Source organism: Lissotriton helveticus, chromosome 1_1 (genome assembly GCF_964261635.1).
Source record: "Lissotriton helveticus chromosome 1_1, aLisHel1.1, whole genome shotgun sequence".
Taxonomy (NCBI): Eukaryota; Metazoa; Chordata; class Amphibia; order Caudata; family Salamandridae; genus Lissotriton; species Lissotriton helveticus.
Window position 1 is genome coordinate 526,115,098 of NC_136057.1, and position 13,442 is coordinate 526,128,539.

At 41.6% G+C, this 13,442-nt stretch overlaps 1 protein-coding gene across 1 annotated transcript in view; it reads right to left on the reverse strand.

Annotated features, from left to right (window-relative positions):
* VWF (von Willebrand factor) overlaps positions 1–13,442 on the reverse strand; it is a 1,169,185-nt gene that overhangs the window by 372,939 nt on the left and 782,804 nt on the right. The window lies entirely within an intron of this gene.

Consider the following 13,442-nt stretch of genomic DNA (forward strand, 5'->3'; position numbering starts at 1 on the left):
TGTTCTACAGCTACGGCTAAATGGCAGAAGTAGTTCCCTGAGCTCAGACCAGCTCTGCGAGCCTTGGGTTTATTTCAACCATGCTTGTTTAAAGGGACTTTTCAGAACCGCAACTCTACTTTTGAAGACCCTGCAGATCTTTGAAAAATTCATAATTCATACTCTGCATCCTCCATGGACACTGCTGGTCCTTCTTTTATAACTTGACTCTTATACGACAGTCTCTGAGAATTTGAGAGTTTTATGATAATTCCACTATAATCTTTATTTTTTGCTTCTTTTGCAGGTTATTTTTAGATAGCTGTATCTGTATTCAATCATATTTATGTGTTTCTTCTTTCTTTGTTTTTTACCATCATTGCAGATCATCCAGATCCTTACATATTCTGCCCCTGTTCCTTTTAATTCTCTTGGCGTGGTACGTCTCACTCTGTTGGATTTGCCGTCTTTACTGTCTGTCGCCAGTCATTGTTGTTTACTTGTTTTCCTTTGAAGGTACGTATTACAGTCGTCACTCTAGGTTTGACATGTGCTGTCTCCTTTTATATCTTCACTCATTCCCTTTCCTTCTTTCCTATTGTTCTTCTGTAACTCTCCTCTTACTGATCTTATGGTATTTCTCATCCTATATAATTCTTTCTTCGCTACTTTATCCTTCCCATTTCATCACTGATGATCATGTTGTTTTTTACCTTTAGAGTTGTATCTTGGAATGTGAAAGGTTTTGTTGACCCTATAAAGAGGCAGAGAATACTTTCCCATCTAGCCTCATACAATCCTGAGTTTTCTTGCAAGAAACCCATTGACAGAGACTTTGAAACTTAAACGGAAAGGGGTTAGTTTAGGCCTAGTGTCTCCTACGACCACTAAACAAATGGGGTAATTATTTTGTGTTGAAATGTTCTGTTATTTCTCAAGAAAACGATTTGGGGGTAGATGGCAGTTAGTTAAGTTTCTTATTAATAATATATCTTTAACAGTATTTAATGTTTATGGTCCGACTCAACGGCATTATTCTTTCTGGCCTAATATTTCTAAAATGTATATTCAATATAATTATTCATTTTTTATCCTCAGAGGTGATTGTAATCAAGTTATTAACCCCAGGTTCATTTTATTCCTCACAAGACCCACAAGTAATTCCAAAGTACAATTTCTCAAGCACATCATGTAGATGCTTGGAGACTCTGTAATGTACTCCAGATGCAACAGAATTTTCTTTTTTCTCTCCTCCACATGGCTCACTGACCCAATTAGATTACATTTTCTTTTCTAAATCTTTGACTCTGAACCTCATTTTTTCTTCAATTTAACCTATTGTCATGTCTGATCGTGCCCCAGTTATTGCTGATTTTGATCTGTTCCATTCACATCCCAGGTCCTCTAGATGGAAGTTTAACAGCTCCCTTCTGCAAGATCTGACTTTTTCTTCCTCTTGTCGTGTCTTTGCTAACGATTTTCTTTCCTTAAATAGGGACCCTGATGCTTCCCTTTCATTAATATGGGACGCATTTAAAGCTACAGCACGTGGCTTTATCATAAACTTTGTTTCCGGCAAAAAGAAACACTCAACATAAAATTCTTCTAGCTAATATCAAATGCCTAGAACACCAATTTTACACCTCTTCATCCGACCCAGCCCTACAGAAGCTTGTTCGTGCAAAAATCGTTTTTAACAAAATAACTACGGACAATGCATCATCTATTCTTCTTTGTATTAGTGCTCACTGTTATAGTGGACAAAATAAAGTTGGCAAATGTTTAGCTAATTACCTTAAATCACAGAGGGAGCGCGTGTTTGTAGAATCCATTCATTCACCAGATGGGACACTTCTTTTCAAGAATCAGAACATTTTAGAGGAATTTATAAAATTTTATAAAAACACTATAAACTCCGGAGTCCCCCTCAACTCTTTCTCTTATTGACACCTATCTTAGTCACGTTTTACCCTCCTCCCATAAAGATATTGACTTTGCATCTCTAGAATCTGATCTGTTGACTCTGGAGATATCTCAATCTTTAAGCCTTCTTAAAAAGATAAAACTCCGGGCCCTGGTGGATTTAAGGTAGAATTCTATTTACGCTTCTTAAATATACTTCTTCCAAAACTCTTACAGCTCTTTCAATATTTTCCTTTTTCTGGTATGTCGGAAGGCACCTTTTTAAAAGCTATAATATGCCTAATTCATAAAGATGGTTGTGATCCCAAACAGTGTAAAAAGTATCGTCCTATAACCCTGGTAAATGTTGATTATAACATTTTTGCCGAATTGCTTGCTTTACGTATTGAACTTCTTTTATGGAATCTAATTGGTCTAGAGCAGTGTGATTTTGTTAAAGGTAGACTAACTTCCAATAATTCCCGGTTATTCTTTAATGTTTTGGATAAGGCTGCAACTATTTCCTACTCTTTAGCTGCAGTTGCTATTGTCACAGAGACAGTTTTCAGTAGCGTAGACTGGTCCTTTTTATTCAAAATTCTTCATTGCCATGGTTTTTGTCCCAAATTTGTTTCGCTTATCTCCTTGCTATATTTGGCCCCAAGAACTTCTGTCATAGTCAATATTCTCACCTCTCAATTCTTTCCTCTGCAGTGGGGGAGTACATCAAGGTTGTTCCCTTTCTCCTCTTCTTTTTATTTTTTCACTTGAACACTTTTTATCCCATATTTGTTAGAATACTTCTATCTCTGGATTTATTTATGGTGATCAACATTTGAAATTATACGCCTATGCAGACGATATTGTATTCTTTATATCTCATCCTGAAACCTCTATCCCTCCTTTATTGCAAGAAATCTCTGATGTGTCCCTAGTTCCAGGTTGCAGGATCATTTCTGACAAGACATAAATCCTCCCCATCACCAAATTTTATCACAAACAACATTTCAATTCTTCTGAGTTCCATTGGAATAGTTCTAAAATCAAATACTTAGGCATCTGGTTTAATAATTCTATACTAGATTCAGTTAAAAGTAATGTGAAGGAAGCACAATATTGTATTTCTAAACTTCTCCCCAACTGGAACCCTCTTTATCTTGTTTGGTCGGGTCGTCTCGATTCTATTAAAATGATGATCACCCCTATTGTATTATAAATCTTTTCTATGAACCCCATTCATATTCTGTCTATTTACTTTAAAAAAAATTGACTTCCTCCTTTCTAACTTTTTATTGAATAATAAGAAATCCAGAATTTCCCGGTCACATCTTTCGAAACCTAAATCCAGTGGTGGAGTCAATTTTCCTGATTTTCAACTTCATAGCAAGGCCTTTTGTCTTAAACTAGCTTCTAAATGGTTTCTTACTGTCTCCTCCACTTTTACACCTTTATGGGTTAATTTTGAACGAGCCTTACTTGCACCTTTTCTATAAAGGTAGTGCTTGATTTACTACTAAAATAAACGTTACTTCTCTCCCGCTGGTAAAACACATAAGACCTCATTGCCAGTTAATAATAACCTCTAGAGACTCCTTCCTACGAACGCCTCTTTGGTACAATTATCTCATTACTATCAGCAATAGACCTATTTACTGGAGATCCTGGAGACTTAAGGGAGTTGTTTGGGTCAAGAATATGTTTGATGGCTTCCCTCAGTTTCGGGACACTTCTAAATGTCCTTGTTTGTTTAGGCATACATTCTTAACACCTTATGGAAGTGATTCTAGATGTCTTGTATTCTCTTCCTTCAAATGAACTTACACCTACAGAAGATCCACTTCTCAGAATATTGGAAGTCCTTCTGAAAGCATCCCTGATTTATAAACACCTTCAGACCCCAAATCCTGATCATCCTAAATCTAAATTGAAACTTTCGTGTGAGACAGATTTGGGTTGTGATTGGAACATCAATTTCTGCGACATGATTTGGGCTATGAGAATCTCTAAATCTGCCTCCGCCACTCAATCTATGTTCTTGTTATATCATGGATTATATTTTGCTACCCTTTCCTTGGCTAACTTTACACACACTGATAACAAAGACTGTTGGTCTTGTGATTTTCCCCTGGGAGATTTGATGCTCCTGTTGTTGTCCTGCCCTGCTGTATCCTCCTCTTGGAGAAATATTTGGTCTCATATCTCACTCATTTTTTCTTTACATACTCCCTTATCAAACAATATTCTTTTTACAAGTAGCTTATCAGAGCTGTTGAGATTGCTTCCACATGAAAATGGTTTATTCGACTTGTTGTTGGCTTTAGCCTTTCAGCAAAATTTCACTAAACTGAAAATGTTGAACTAAACTGTCTGTTAAGATCTGGTGGAACAATGTTTGTCACTATCACAGATTGGATGTTGCCTTTTCCTCTTCTTTTAATCCTTTTGTATATATGGATTTATGTTGGTCACCATTCACTAATTAGTTGAATTAGACTGCAATTATCCATGTTCCAAAGTCAGCAGCTTTGGCCATTACGCCACATCCTCCCTCTACTTTCATGGGTAGTAGTTAGTTCCGTTTTAGGCGGCACTATCAGCAGAAATGGGTTACTGCAAGCAGCCTCCTGATGAGAGCCCCGCCACTTTTTTTTTTTACAAATGAACCACCGATGGTACCCATTTGTTTTTTTGGGTATATCACTTCATAATGAAATTGTGCTGTTTCCAAGTGGGGTACCATATGCTACTCTAACTCAAGTTAATGTATTAAATGTAAAGACCTCAGTAGGAAGGAAGGCTGACTTTGACTTGACAGAATTCAAACTCAGGACCTTGAGAACATTGCTCTTACCAAGAGTGAGCACTGTACCCACTAAGCCATTTTGCCCCCTAACTCGCCCTCACAACTCATTCTGACTGCTTCTTGAGGAATATTTAAACCTTCGTTTACATTCTTCACGGGGCTCTTCGGTTGTTGAGCTGTGACTATCCGTGGTATTTACTGGTCATAGCCTTCATGGATAGTCTTCTTTTCCTTTAACTTGTCCCCCTGAACAGGTCTCACGTAGAGTCTGTCATATGTACTACCAGCGAGTGGCAGAGCTCAGGCTAACATGTCCCCCAGTTCATTATGCCCTTAGTGGGAAGATCAGAATGCAGCATAAAAATCTAAATAAGACACAACCATGAACACTCCAAATACCCTAACTGAAAACAAAATTAAATTAAAAAAACTTTAAAAGTCCAAATATATGGGGGCATATTGAGAGAAAGTAAAATTAGTTCTCAACAATTTTACAAAGTGCATGTTTCTTTTCTAAAACAAATAACTCACTGCAAAATCAATCAGGCAAAGTGCTAAATAAAAACAGTACTCTAATTGTCCCAAAGGATTTTCTAGTAACTGCTTCTCAGTCAGCACATAAATTAACAAAATATATATAATAGGTACAAGATTATATAAAGTTTTTATTGGTGCTTATAATGGAATAAAACTATCAAGCATGAAGCAAAAATTATGTAGAACATATTTTCCCATTGTATGCATCACTTAAACTATAGGTAAGCTAGTGTCATATCATGACACCCCTCCACATCTATACATTGGAGCAGAAGGAAACCATGCACCGATTTAAAAAGTAACTAAGCTATCTGCAGCACAAGTACAAACTTTATTGGCAGCTGCTCCTGCCAATTGGTAGTGGGGCGGGTAGAGGGTGAGTGGAGTAGGGATGGGGGAGGATGGGTGTAAAAAAATATGATCACACCTGCTGGCCAGCCGGCTGGCTGGCCGCCTCCATCCACTTCCTGGCTTCCTTGCTAACAGGGAGCAGGAAACACCCAAGCTCCCTAAGCAAACCACAATTAAGTATGGGCGAATGTTGCGGTTCTGCGGTCCGCGAATTTGTGCGAAATCACAAAAAAGTCTGCGAATTCGCAGATTTTCCCCCGAAATCGCGGATTTTTTTGCGATTTCCGTCTACTCAACTGGAGTACTTTCTACTGGCTAATTAGTAAGTGCTACCTCATTGGGTACAAGTATAGTGCTTTTCCTACACTGCTGCTGCGTAAAGGGCCAGAAGATTTGTCTCCACTGACCATGTGTGCCTGTAACTTTGCCACCGCGCCAAAAGGCGCCGAGGTCCCTTGAGTGAGCTGTCCATCATAGTTGGGAAAGGGCGGGAAGGCGTTTGATACCGCTAGTGTGTGGTGCGGGGTTTCTATGCGTATCAACATGCCTCGTGTGTATAAAGGGTCAGAGAGCGAGCAGGGCAGCAGGTGAGGAGAAAGCAGCCTCCTGGTCACAGGAACAACACATGGATTGCGCTCGAGAAACTCATGGATTCAAAGACCTCCCTCGAGTATTACAGCTAATTTCCGATGGCAGATGTGGGGTTAAAGCACACTTGCCCAGCCTCGACCGTGCTCACTAAAGTTTTGTACAAAAAAGAAGTGGTCCGAGTTATCAATCAATTATGTACAAAAGTAGTTACTTCATACCAATGGACACCACATATAATTAAGTACAGTGGGATATAGTCACAAATGCAATATTCTTAGTCAAATTGCATTTATTCTCAACAAAAGTTCATTCATTTAAATTTCAAACAAGGAATTCATCATATTATGATTGATATTCATTCAATGTAATGGTGAAGTCATTACATTAAAAAGTGCTCTCGGTGTAGAAGGGAAGGTGAGTGAGAACATTTGTGAGGGACTGGGTAAAGGTGGTGTGACATTGAAAACATCACAGTAAAATCAAATGCGCCTTTACAATCAAGGTAGTATTAATGTTCCCAAAATACATCACACATAGGTGAGAAACATTCATTGCATTGGATCCTATGGTGTGTCAGGTTGGCGTAGTCTACGTTTCGACCCCTTGTGTGCTGAAGGGTTAGTGTTGCCTCATGTTGGGGTCTTCATCAGGACAAGGTGGAGAGCCTATGAATCAATGCGAAAGCTAATATTAGTAATCTACGTGGTGAAATGGTTGTATTTATAATGGGAGATGTAGGAGTTACCTACATGGAACTAACGGTCAATGGATGTCCAGTCGTGGTGTGGGCTAGGGCGCTCCTACCGATTCTGAAATAAACAAAAATAAAAATAAAAAGAATCCTCAAAGGACGGTTCTGGCTGGTCAGCCATCAACCCATGGTTTGGAAGGGAGAGACACTTACTTGGGCATAAGTCCTCATGCGGCGGCATAGAACGTTTCGTAGTGTTTTAATTTCAGGGTGGACGCCATGCTTTTCTGGCACCTTTTCAAAAGTAATTTAAGTGCACTATAAGAGGCTGATAAGAGAGGTAGTATATAGTGCTTATAAATGCAATTGAGGGGCATACAAAAAATCTACCCTCGTGCTGTTCGTGAAGGCCCTGGTAGATAAACTCGCATCTGCGATGTGCATCTAATCATGCAAGTGATCTGGCAAAGTAGTGAATCTTGACAGTTTGTGAGGTGATTTTATGGTAGGAACAAACCAAGCCGCATCGAATGGCTTAGTGCCGTGTGACTGGTCTGTCTGGGCTCGAGGCTCGAAGGGGGTACATAGTGCGGCTGATACAATTGAGAGGTATACACAAATCTACTCTCGAGCTGTTCATAAGGTGCCTGGTGGAGAATCTCGCATCTACAATGTGCATCTAATTCATGCAACTTCGGGCGGCTGATCTGAAACTTAACAGTTTTGATGGCGGTTCTAGTGAGAACTCGTTTGGTGCCCGGGGACCGATCTAAAAGTGCTCGGGGCTCGAAGAGCTGTGCGTATCTCTTATTACCTGGTAGGCGTCCCTATGCCGCCGTTGGTGCAGTTCGAGTCCTCGATCACTCTGAGAATCCTCGCGGTGCCGCAGCTCGATGCTCAGTATCTAGGGGCTCGGCACCGTCAGGCCAATCACCTAATCACTACCTAGAACGCTGCGTCATCATGAGGCGGGTCCTGGAGGGAGTGTGTAGAAAGATGTCTGTGGATTCTTAGGGATCGTCCACTCAGGGAATAAATATGTAATGTGAGGAGGGGAACGTTGATACTGTTAATGCATGAACTGGTGATGTTGCACCCCACAGGTTTGGTCTGGCTTGGGTCTGAGGTTCCTAAATACCATGACAATTAGTGTAACAACTTACAGCATACATGAGATATCATATCAATATTTATAGCAAAAACAGTCGTTCATGATTAGGTGATTCTGCCAATCTAGTTATACATAGTATTGAATAAACAATAGATATGTATACACATGTATAATAGAGGTCTGTTGACAGCATAATACCTGTGTATTGCATTAGATGCAAGTTAATAATTGTAAGTGGAACCCATTGGGTTATGGATTTGGGCAACCTGTATACCCCTGTGTAGTAAGTACTCTGTCTATTGATTAATTTTATGAAAAAGACAGTGACTGACCTACTATATATGTCCCTACATATGGTTTGATGTCCCTGGGTTTATTTGTAAAGCAGTCATTCGGGTTCAAGGCCCGCCATCTGGGCAAAATTAGCATCTAGTTCGTTAAGGCCCCTGGTGATAGTCTTGAATTTGTGCATCCATTTTCACTCCCTGATGTTGAGAAAAGAGTTCAAGTTCCCACCTCTTGGTCCTAGGGTAATCTTTTTTAGTACGACCCATCTCATAGATTCAGGGGAATGATTTTTGTCCATGAAATGTTCAACCAGTGGTGCTCCTGCTGTTTGACAGCGGACTCTGCTGCAGTGTTGGAAGATGCGGTTCTTAACCCTTTGTTTGGTTTGCCCAATATACATCAGTTCACATGGGCAAAGAATGGCATAAATTACTCCGCTGGTGTTGCAATTTGTGAAGGACTTCAGGTCAACGGTTAGATTGTTGTGGGTGATTTGTTTGGTCTCCCAGCAGGTTGGGCATGCTTTGCACATCGTACATCTGAAGTGGCCTACTACCTCTGGTAGATTCCAGAGTCCTTGGATGGTCGGTGCCTGAGGTGTGTCTAATAAAGATTGAACAACGTGATCCCTTATGCTTTTGGCCTTTTTAAAGGCATGCATCGGAGGCTCAGGGGTGTCTATAATGTCTGCGACCAGGCCCCAATGTTTGTTAATGATTTTCTTTATATCATTGCTCTTATTGCAAAATGTCGTGACGCAGATCATGCGATCCTGAGATGGCTAGCATTCTTTTGGCATTAGAAGTGGGGATCTATCCTGAAACCATGCTCGTTTCCTTGATCTCTTGACGAGTCGCTTCCGGTACCCCCTCTCTATCAAGCGGGTGATTAGATCGTCAGATTCTTTAAAGAAGTCTTCCTTCAGGGAGCAATTTCTACGGATGTGTAGAAATTGGCCGAATGGCAAATTGTCACGTAAGGCTCTTGTGTGATGACTGGTATATCTTAAGAGCGAATTTCTTTCCGCTGTTTCCTATAGAGGGTAGTATAAAGTTTGCCATCCATATCCTTGATGCTAATGTCCAGAAAATCAATGTGTTCTTTACTCATGTTCATGGTAAACTTTATGTCCTCCGATTGTGTGTTCAGCCACTCCATGAAGTTCTTCAGGTCGTGTTACTCCCCAGTCCATATTGTCAGGACATCATCTATGTATCTATTCTAATTGGAAATGTTGTTGTAGAATGGATTGTATTGAGATAGAATGCAGTCTTGTTCATATTCAGACATGAACAGAATAGCCAGGTCAGGGGCGAATGCAGCGCCCATAGCTACTCCTTTACTTTGGAAGTAGAACTTGTTTTGGAAAACAAAAAAGTTTTTTGTCATAGCGATTTCGAGTAGATCAATGATAAACTCTGTAGGGACCCCTGCTGGTTGCACTCTTTTGTTTAGAACTCTCCTCATACATTCCAGAGCAGGTCGTTGGGGAATGCTGGTGTAAAGGGAGACAATGTCCATTGTCACCAAAATCTGGTTGTTTCTGTCGAATGGCATCTGGTCAATCAAGTTGATCACTTGCATTGTGTCCCTTAGGTACGTGGGTGTTGCTTCCGCCAGTGGTTTCAGAAATGCATCCACATATTTGCAGAGTGGTTCGAGCAGGGAGCCACAGCCCGATATGATGGGCCGTCCCGGTGGTTTAGCTGGATTTATATGTACCTTGGGTAGTACATTTATTGTGGGAACCCTCGGTTGTTCCACATTAAGGTAATCAAACTCCTTCTTGGTCAGAAATCCCATTTCCAGCGCTTTGTTGGTGATGGCAACAATCTCAGTCCTTATCTCCTTAGTCGGATCAGAAGCTGCTGGTCTGTAGCTCACCCCATCCCTCAACTGTGAATAGATCTCCGCCTTGTAGTCTTCCACATCCAGCATCACTCTGTATCCCCCTTTATCGGCTGGTTTGATTACAACCGATTTGTTGTTCCTTAGTGTGTCCAAAGCTGTCCGTTCTCCTGCGGAGATATTGTGTCTCACGTAAGATCTTTTGTCACATGTTCTTAAGACGTCCCTTAGTACCACATTCTCGTATGTCAAGTTCCTGTGTGATACTGAAGCCATTGTGGGCATGAATGTTGACGGTGGACGGAAATTGGTGAAGGCCGTCATAGTTGGTAATGGTCGGTTTTTGAAAAAAAAATGTACTCGTATCTTCCTGAAAAATCTCGTGAGTTCTCATGCGGCGGCATGGAACGTTTCGTAGTGTTGTAATTTCTGGGTGGCCAGTCACTCGGCCTTTGCAGACACTAAGGAAACTCTGGATAGATTGAAAGAAACCTTGAAAGACTTCGATGTGGAGACATAATCAAAGAAATTGGACAAGCTAGCTAAAGACATCCAGTACTACGACAAGAAGAAGACCTACCCCTACCTCCAAGCAGATTACTACAGACAGGACACTCAGGGTCGCTTCTTCTACAGAGGGAGAGGTGGGTTCAGAGGAACACGTAGGTTCACTAATTTCTCCGATTCTTCATATAGTGGCGACAGTGAAAACGAGCCAACTGGACCAGGAAACTACCCACACCAAGACCAATGGTACCAGCCACCTCAAGACCATATGAGCGGTGCTCAACCGCCTTTTTTAGGCGATACTCAGTGGAGACCACCAAGAGGCAGAGGCCGAGGAGGGGCCTGGAACAATCGCTCCACTCGGGGACAGAACCAACAGAACTGGGACGGAGGGAGACAACAGGGCCAGAATTTGAAACAGGTGTGCTTCCAACCAGAGGACCACGGGGAGAGGAGCACCAGGCGGAAGACGCACAGATGGTAACCGGGGGGCCCCCCATGACCACATCCAGAGCCAACCCTATAATCAATTTATCAAACCATACGCTAACGGCAGAGGAAACTAGTGTACTTTGCAAAGGACTATCCCTGGCTAATAGATTTAATATCCAGACAGAACTCACAAGATTTTTCAGGAAGATACGATTAAATTTTTTTTTCAAAAACCGACCATTACCAACTATGACGGCCTTCACCAATTTCCGTCCACCGTCAACATTCATGCCCACAATGGCTTCAGTATCACACTGGATCTTGACATACGAGAGTGTGGTACTAAGGGACGTCTTAAGAACATGTGACAAAAGATCTTACATGAGACACAATATCTCTGCAGGAGAACGGACAGCTTTGGACACACTAAGGAACAACAAATCGGTTGTAATCAAACCAGCTGATAAAGGGGGATCCATAGTGATGCTGGATGTGGAAGACTACAAGGCGGAGATCTATTCACAGTTGAGGGATGGGGCGAGCTACAGACCAGCAGCTTCTGATCCGACTAAGGAGATAAGGACTGAGATTGTTGCCATCACCAACAAAGCGCTGGAAATGGGATTTCTGACCAAGAAGGAGTTTGATTACCTTAATGTGGAACAACCGAGGGTTCCCACAATATATGTACTACCCAAGGTACATAAAAATCCAGCTAAACCACCGGGACGGCCCATCATATCGGGCTGTGGCTCCCTGCTCGAACCACTCTGCAAATATATGGATGCATTTCTGAAACCACTGGCGGAAGCAACACCCACGTACCTAAGGGACACAATGCAAGTGATCAACTTGATTGACCAGATGCCATTCCACAGAAACAACCAGATTTTGGTGACAATGGACATTGTCTCCCTTTACACCAGCATTCCCCAACGACCTGCTCTGGAATGTATGAGGAGAGTTCTAAACAAAAGGGTGCAACCAGCAGGGGTCCCTACAGAGTTTATCATTGATCTACTCGAAATCGCTATGACAAAAAACTTTTTTGTTTTCCAAAACAAGTTCTACTTCCAAAGTAAAGGAGTAGCTATGGGCGCTGCATTCGCCTCTGACCTGGCTATTCTGTTCATGTCTGAATATGAACAAGACTGCATTCTATCTCAATGCAATCCATTCTACAACAACATTTCCAATTGGAATAGATACATAGATGATGTCCTGACAATATGGACTGGGGAGGAACACGACCTGAAGAACTTCATGGAGTGGCTGAACACACAATCGGAGGACATAAAGTTTACCATGAACATGAGTAAAGAACACATTGATTTTCTGGACATTAGCATCAAGGATATGGATGGCAAACTTTATACTACCCTCTATAGGAAACCAGTGAAAAGAAATTCGCTCTTAAGATATACCAGTCATCACACAAGAGCCTTACGTGACAATTTGCCATTCGGCCAATTTCTACGCATCCGTAGAAATTGCTCCCTGAAGGAAGACTTCTTTAAAGAATCTGACGATCTAATCACCCGCTTGATAGAGAGGGGGTACCCAAAGCGACTCGTCAAGAGATCAAGGAAACGAGCATAGTTTCAGGATAGATCCACACTTCTAATGCCAAAAGAATGCCAGCCATCTCAGGATCGCATGATCTGCGTCACAACATTTTGCAATAAGAGCAATGATATAAAGAAAATCATTAACAAACATTGGGGCCTGGTCGCAGACATTATAGACACCCCTGAGCCTCCGATGCATGCCTTTAAAAAGGCCAAAAGCATAAGGGATCACGTTGTTTGATCTTTATTAGACACACCTCAGGCACCGACCATCCAAGGACTCTGGAATCTACCAGAGGTAGTAGGCCACTTCAGATGTACGATGTGCAAAGCATGCCCAACCTGCTGGGAAACCAAGCAAATCACCCACAACAATCTAACCGTTGACCTGAAGTCCTTCACAAATTGCAACACCAGCGGAGTAATTTATGCCATTCTTTGCCCATGTGAACTGATGTACATTGGGCAAACCAAACAAAGGGTTAAGAACCGCATCTTCCAACACTGCAGCAGAGTCCGCTGTCAAACAGCAGGAGCACCACTGGTTGAACATTTCATGGACAAAAATCATTCCCCTGAATCTATGAGATGGGTCGTACTAGAAAAGATTACCCTAGGACCAAGAGGTGGGAACTTGAACTCTTTTCTCAACATCAGGGAGTGCAAATGGATGCACAAATTCAAGACTATCACCAGGGGCCTTAACAAACTAGATGCTAATTTTGCCCAGATGGCGGGCCTTGAACCCGAATGACTGCTTTACAAATAAACCTAGGGACATCAAACCATATGTAGGGACATATATAGTAGGTCAGTCACTGTCTTTTTCATAAA